The following is an 8,687-nucleotide window of genomic DNA, read 5'->3' as shown; positions in this document are numbered from 1 at the left end:
ATTATCACAGTGTTGTACAATATCTAAAAAACTATAAACCTCGATAGCTGAACTTATGATTAATACATAGCAACCATGTTGTCTAATTACAGGGAACAATTATAATTAGAAGTTCCTTAACAACCGTATTATCTGAATAAATTTGTACCACATTATTATGCTGAATGTTACCTGTGATTTGTAAATAATGACCTGCAGCATTCTGTAATATATGTAAAAGCTTATCCATGGCGTACTGTAATACTTAATGACCCATGATGACCCGCGATGCATGACGTCCAGTGACTGGTAGCAAGTGACCAATACCATCCTATGTAATACTTTACCATGGTGGCTCAGCTGTAGGCTTTAGAACCTACAATGTTGAAACTCGGAATTCAATTCCTGATATTAAGTTGGAGTAAATAGCCTATTATGTAGCCCTATCCGAAATAGCCTATTATGTAGCCCTGTCCTAAATAGCCTATTACGTAACCCTGTCCTAAATAGCCTATTATGTAGCCCTGTCCTAAATAGCCTATTATGTAGCCCTGTCCTAAATAGCCTATTATGTAGCCCTGTTCTAAATAGCCTATTATGTAGCTCTGTCCTAAATAGCTTATTGTGTAGCCCTGTCCTAAATAGCCTATTACGTAACCCTGTCCTAAATAGCCTCTCATGTAGCCCTGTCCTAAATAGCCTATTATGTAGCCCTGTCCTAAATAGCCTATTATGTAGCCCTGTTTTAAATAGCCTCTTATGTAGCCCTGTCCTAAATAGCTTATTATGTAGCTCTGTCCTAAATAGCTTATTATGTAGCCCTGTCCTAAATAGCCTATTACGTAACCCTGTCCTAAATAGTCTATTATGTAGCCCTGTCCTAAATAGCCGATTATGTAGCCCTGTCCTAAATAGCCTATTATGTAGCTCTGTCCTAAATAGCTTATTATGTAGCCCTGTCCTAAATAGCCTATTACGTAACCCTGTCCTAAATAGCCTATTATGTAGCCCTGTCCTAAATAGCAACTGAAGAGAAAAGCTAAACATATCATCTTAAAGATCCTTTATAAAAAACATTAGCTCATGGCCATTGAACAAAATAATAAACAAGTAATTGTGTTGTTCAGACAATGTTCTGCTGTTCTTTTAATAACAACTGGGATGACACAACTACAGTAGTTATTGTGTCCCTCTGGCGATCTTAAAATTTTGAAACAAAATAGAAGCTTTCCTATACCACCGCATTGACCAGCTTTAAGATACAATAGGTGTGTATATGTGCGTGCAGAGACTGATTAATAATAAGACTTTGGGCTTAAATTATTACATCTTGCGGTACACTCATACGTAAACAAAATCAATAAATCACGTAACAAATTATATGATGTGCTTTAATAATAAGACATTAGGCCTAAATTATTACATCCTGCGGTACACTCATACGTAAACAAAATCAGTAAGTCATGTAACAAATTATATGATGTGTTTTAATAATAAGACATTAGGCCTAAATTATTACATCTTGCGGTACACTCATACGCAAACAAAATCAATAAGTCACGTAACAAATTATGTGTTGTGTTTTAATAATAAGACATTAGGCCTAAATTATTACATCTTGCAGTACACTCATACGTAAACAAAATCAATAAGTCACGCAACAAATTATGTGTTGTGTTTTAATAATAAGACATTAGGCCTAAATTATTACATCCTGCGGTACACTCATACGTAAACAAAATCAATAAATGACGTAACAAATTATATGTTGTGTTTTAGTACTGTTAGAGAAACGCACACTGTACACTGGTTTTTGTCTTATATGTTGTTTAAGTATTGTTAGAGAAAAGCACACTACACACTGGTTTTTGTCTTATATGTTGTGTTTTAGTATTGTTACATAATCGCATACTGTAAACTAATTTTTAGGCTTATATGTTATCTTTAAATGTTGTTAGAGAAACGCACACTATAAATTGGTTTTTGTCACACTGTAAACCGAAGTAAACTGTTTAAAATTTGTTACCTATGAACTTTTAATGAAGTCAAGAACAGTGCTTGTCCACATGTGTCCCTTCATAACAAATTGTCCATAGATTATACAGTGACACAACATATACAAGTAAGACATAAAAAGAAACGTTGGGTGATAATTATGACCTCTTTAAGAACTTGTTATTTAGGCCAGTGACATACTAGTTTTTAATATATACAGCATGGAAACCTTGAAATGAAGTAAGAAAATTGAAGAACTTGCTGATGGAATTATTTGTGTTTTCTTTTGTTAAAACAAGTTTCGAGTTTTAATAGACTTAACGTCTTAAGAAATTCACCTTTGAAACGGTTAGAACAAACTAGACTTACTGATTTTCACAGTTTTATTTTTCCAGTCTACGATTCATGCCAACAAAGACAATCTTCTATAGAGTGAGTGTTTTAGAAACATTTGATAGAAAGACATAAGTAAACCCTAGAGTAATATACATCTTTAGAATATAAATAGTTTTTTTTTTTAAAAAACACTTTTTGTAGAAAGTTTTGTATTCCAAGTTTGTTGCATTGTGGTAAAAACCACCCACGTTATTTTAGAACATTGAAATAACATTAAACATTTATTTAGTGTTAGGTCCGGCATGGCCAAGCGTGTTAAGGCATGCGACTCGTAATCTGAGGGTCGCGGGTTCGCATCCCTGTCGCGCCAAACATGCTCACCCTTTCAGCTGTGGGGGCGTTATAATGTCACGGTCAATACCACTATTCGTTGATAAAAGAGTAGCCCAAGAGTTGACGGTGGGTGATGATGACTAGCTGCCTTCCCTCTAGTCTTACACTGCTAAATTAGGGACGGCTAGCGCAGATAGCTCTCGAGTAGCTTTGCGCGAAATGAAAAAAAAACCAAACCTAATTTAGTGTTATTACATTAACCAAAATGAACCATGAAAGTGTTTTAATAATGTTAAGTGATAAAATCTGGTTTTAGAAGAACTTTCTTGTTTATTTTTTGATACATGCACAGAAGTTAGACCGATGTTAAACAACACGAATATCCTTTCATATTGTATTTAAAAACTTACACAATAGCAAATCCAGAAGAAAATCTCCACGTATTTATGTGATACGTAACTGGAAGGTGACGTTTTTGTATTGCTAGAGTAAAATATTATCTAATTTAGGTGTTTTGTTACTCAGGAATAACTCAGAAGTTATTTTCATTTAGTAAATCAAGCGGGAATCACTGGGTTCAGGGATATGTTTACATAACGTGAGATCAGGTTTGGTTCCTTACACGAGAAGTGAGTGACATAAAAACATTGTTTGTAAGAGCATTGTTGTAGGGGTATGAAAGACTAATAAGGGGTATTCTGTGAGACGTCATCAGCTCCTATTGGTCGGTTCAAATCGTCTGTTTACCTCACGCTGGCTGTTAAAAACAGCTTAACTTGAAGAGATTTGTTCTACGTTCCAGTGAATTATACTTACGTGTATTAATATGTTGACCACAGCAGCTCTTGAAGAAAACAAACAATACAATAACAGATATGGTTTATGACTGTTTATTAACTTAATTTACATAATATGACGTTTATTTACATAGTATATTACAGAATAATTTAAAAGTGCAATATACTGACAACAGAAAAGTATTTTGTATAACTATTAATAGTGTAATAAGTTTGTTCGTTATATGGGCTGTTGTTTTTAAATACATACAGTAACAAAATCACGTTAATCGTGCAATAAGGATGCACATCAACCAGTTGTATGAATTACTACCTTTTAAATAAAAGTGGATAATGATATCAGTGTTATAACATCTTATATTGTTATCTGTTTAAAAGTGGATAATGATATCAGTGTTATAACATCTTAATAGTTTATTGTTATCTGTTTAAAAGTGGATAATGATATCAGTGTTATAACATCTTAATAGTTTATTGTTATCTGTTTAAAAGTGGATAATGATATCAGTGTTATAACATCTTAATAGTTTATTGTTATCTGTTTAACAGTACATAATGATATCAGTGTTATAACATCTTAATAATTTATTGTTATCTGTTTAAAAGTGGATAATGATATCAGTGTTATAACATCTTAATAGTTTATTGTTATCTGTTTAACAGTACATAATGATATCAGTGTTATAACATCTTAATATTGTTATCTGTTTAAAAGTGGATAATGATATCAGTGTTATAACATCTTAATAGTTTATTGTTATCTGTTTAACAGTACATAATGATATCAGTGTTATAACATCTTAATAGTTTATTGTTATCTGTTTAACAGTAGATAACGATATCAGTGTTATAACATCTTAATAGTTTATTGTTATCTGTTTAACAGTACATAATGATATCAGTGTTATAACATCTTAATAGTTTATTGTTATCTGTTTAACAGTAGATAATGATATCAGTGTTATAACATCTTAATAGTTTATTGTTATCTGTTTAACAGTAGATAATGATATCAGTGTTATAACATCTTAATAGTTTATTGTTATCTGTTTAACAGTAGATAATGATATCAGTGTTATAACATCTTAATAGTTTATTGTTATCTGTTTAACAGTACATAGTGATATCAGTGTTATAACATCTTAATAGTTTATTGTTATCTGTTTAAAAGTGGATAATGATATCAGTGTTATAACATCTTAATAGTTTATTGTTATCTGTTTAACAGTACATAATGATATCAGTGTTATAACATCTTAATAGTTTATTGTTATCTGTTTAACAGTAGATAATGATATCAGTGTTATAACATCTTAATAGTTTATTGTTATATGTTTAACAGTAGATAATGATATCAGTGTTATAACATCTTAATAGTTTATTGTTATCTGTTTAACAGTACATAATGATATCAGTGTTATAACATCTTAATAGTTTATTGTTATCTGTTTAACAGTAGATAGTGATATCAGTGTTATAACATCTTAATAGTTTATTGTTATCTGTTTAAATGTGGATAATGATATCAGTGTGATAACATCTTAATAGTTTATTGTTATCTGTTTAACGGTAGATAATGATATCAGTGTTCAAACATCTTAATAGTTTATTGTTATCTGTTTAACAGTAGATAATGATATCAGTGTTATAACATCTTAATAGTTTATTGTTATCTGTTTAACAGTAGATAATGATATCAGTGTTATAACATCTTAATAGTTTATTGTTATCTGTTTAACAGTACATAATGATATCAGTGTTATAACATCTTAATAGTTTATTGTTATCTGTTTAACAGTAGATAGTGATATCAGTGTTATAACATCTTAATAGTTTATTGTTATCTGTTTAAATGTGGATAATGATATCAGTGTTATAACATCTTAATAGTTTATTGTTATCTGTTTAAAAGTGGATAATGATATCAGTGTTATAACATCTTAATAGTTTATTGTTATCTGTTTAACAGTAGATAATGATATCAGTGTTATAACATCTTTATAGTTTATTGTTATCTGTTTAAAAGTGGATAATGATATCAGTGTTATAACATCTTAATAGTTTATTGTTATCTGTTTAACAGTAGATAATGATATCAGTGTTATAACATCTTAATAGTTTATTGTTATCTGTTTAAAAGTGGATAATGATATCAGTGTTATAACATCTTAATAGTTTATTGTTATCTGTTTAACAGTAGATAATGATATCAGTGTTATAACATCTTAATAGTTTATTGTTATCTGTTTAACAGTAGATAATGATATCAGTGTTATAACATCTTAATAGTTTATTGTTATCTTTTTAACAGTACATAATGATATCAGTGTTATAACATCTTAATAGTTTATTGTTATCTGTTTAAAAGTGGATAATGATATCAGTGTTATAACATCTTAATAGTTTATTGTTATCTGTTTAACAGTACATAATGATATCAGTGTTATAACATCTTAATAGTTTGTTGTTATCTGTTTAACAGTAGATAATGATATCAGTGTTATAACATCTTAATAGTTTATTGTTATCTGTTTAACAGTAGATAATGATATCAGTGTTATAACATCTTAATAGTTTATTGTTATCTGTTTAACAGTACATAATGATATCAGTGTTATAACATCTTAATAGTTTATTGTTATCTGTTTAACAGTAGATAGTGATATCAGTGTTATAACATCTTAATAGTTTATTGTTATCTGTTTAAATGTGGATAATGATATCAGTGTGATAACATCTTAATAGTTTATTGTTATCTGTTTAACGGTAGATAATGATATCAGTGTTCAAACATCTTAATAGTTTATTGTTATCTGTTTAACAGTAGATAATGATATCAGTGTTATAACATCTTAATAGTTTATTGTTATCTGTTTAAAAGTGGATAATGATATCAGTGTTATAACATCTTAATAGTTTATTGTTATCTGTTTAAAAGTGGATAATGATATCAGTGTTCAAACATCTTAATAGTTTATTGTTATCTGTTTAACAGTAGATAATGATATCAGTGTTATAACATTTTAATAGTTTATTGTTATCTGTAAAAGTGGATAATGATATCAGTGTTATAACATCTTAATAGTTTATTGTTATCTGTTTAAAAGTGGATAATGATATCAGTGTTCAAACATCTTAATAGTTTATTGTTATCTGTTTAACAGTAGATAATGATATCAGTGTTATAACGTCTTAATAGTTTATTGTTATCTGTAAAAGTGGATAATGATATCAGTGTTCAAACATCTTAATAATTTATTGTTTCTGTTTAACAGTGGATAATAATATCAGTGTTATAATATCTTAATAGTTTTTTGTTATCTGTAAAAGTGGATAATGATATCAGTGTTATAACATCTTAATAGTTTATTGTTATCTGTTTAACAGTAGATAATGATATCAGTGTTATAACATCTTTATAGTTTATTGTTATCTGTTTAAAATTGGATAATGATATTAGTGTTATAACATCTTAATAGTTTATTGTTATCTGTTTAACAGTGGATAATTATATCAATGTTATAACATCTTAATAGTTTATTGTTATCTGTAAAAGTGGATAATGATATCAGTGTTATAACATCTTAATAGTTTATTGTTATCTGTTTAACAGTAGATAATGATATCAGTGTTATAACATCTTAATAGTTTATTGTTATCTGTTTAACAGTAGATAATGATATCAGTGTTATAACACCTTAATAGTTTATTGTTATCTGTTTAACAGTAGATAATGATATCAGTGTTATAACATCTTAATAGTTTATTGTTATCTGTAAAAGTGGATAATGATATCAGTGTTATAACATCTTAATAGTTTATTGTTATCTGTTTAACAGTAGATAATGATATCAGTGTTATAACACCTTAATAGTTTATTGTTATCTGTTTAACAGTAGATAATGATATCAGTGTTATAACATCTTAATAGTTTATTGTTATCTGTAAAAGTGGATAATGATATCAGTGTTATAACATCTTAATAGTTTATTGTTATCTGTTTAACAGTAGATAATGATATCAGTGTTATAACATCTTAATAATTTATTGTTTCTGTTTAACAGTGGATAATAATATCAGTGTTATAACATCTTAATAGTTTATTGTTATCTGTTTAACAGTGGATAATGATATCAATGTGATAACATCTTAATAGTTTTTTGTTATCTGTAAAAGTGGATAATGATATCAGTGTTATAACATCTTAATAGTTTATTGTTATCTGTTTAAAATTGGATAATGATATTAGTGTTATAACATCTTAATAGTTTATTGTTATCTGTTTAACAGTGGATAATGATATCAATGTTATAACATCTTAATAGTTTATTGTTATCTGTAAAAGTGGATAATGATATCAGTGTTATAACATCTTAATAGTTTATTGTTATCTGTTTAACAGTAGATAATGATATCAGTGTTATAACATCTTAATAGTTTATTGTTATCTGTAAAAGTGGATAATGATATCAGTGTTATAACATCTTAATAGTTTATTGTTATCTGTTTAACAGTAGATAATGATATTAGTGTTATAACATCTTAATAATTTATTGTTATCTGTTTAACAGTAGATAATGATATCAGTGTTATAACATCTTAATAGTTTATTGTTATCTGTAAAAGTGGATAATGATATCAGTGTTCAAACATCTTAATAATTTATTGTTTCTGTTTAACAGTGGATAATAATATCAGTGTTATAACATCTTAATAGTTTTTTGTTATCTGTAAAAGTGGATAATGATATCAGTGTTATAACATCTTAATAGTTTATTGTTATCTGTTTAACAGTAGATAATGATATCAGTGTTATAACATCTTAATAATTTATTGTTTCTGTTTAACAGTGGATAATAATATCAGTGTTATAACATCTTAATAGTTTATTGTTATCTGTTTAACAGTGGATAATGATATCAATGTGATAACATCTTAATAGTTTTTTGTTATCTGTAAAAGTGGATAATGATATCAGTGTTATAACATCTTAATAGTTTATTGTTATCTGTTTAACAGTAGATAATGATATCAGTGTTATAACATCTTTATAGTTTATTGTTATCTGTTTAAAATTGGATAATGATATTAGTGTTATAACATCTTAATAGTTTATTGTTATCTGTTTAACAGTGGATAATGATATCAATGTTATAACATCTTAATAGTTTATTGTTATCTGTAAAAGTGGATAATGATATCAGTGTTATAACATCTTAATAGTTTATTGTTATCTGTTTAACAGTA

Source organism: Tachypleus tridentatus, unplaced genomic scaffold (genome assembly GCF_004210375.1).
Source record: "Tachypleus tridentatus isolate NWPU-2018 unplaced genomic scaffold, ASM421037v1 Hic_cluster_2, whole genome shotgun sequence".
NCBI classification, from domain to species: domain Eukaryota; kingdom Metazoa; phylum Arthropoda; class Merostomata; order Xiphosura; family Limulidae; genus Tachypleus; species Tachypleus tridentatus.
Note: the sequence above shows the minus strand (reverse complement) of the source record.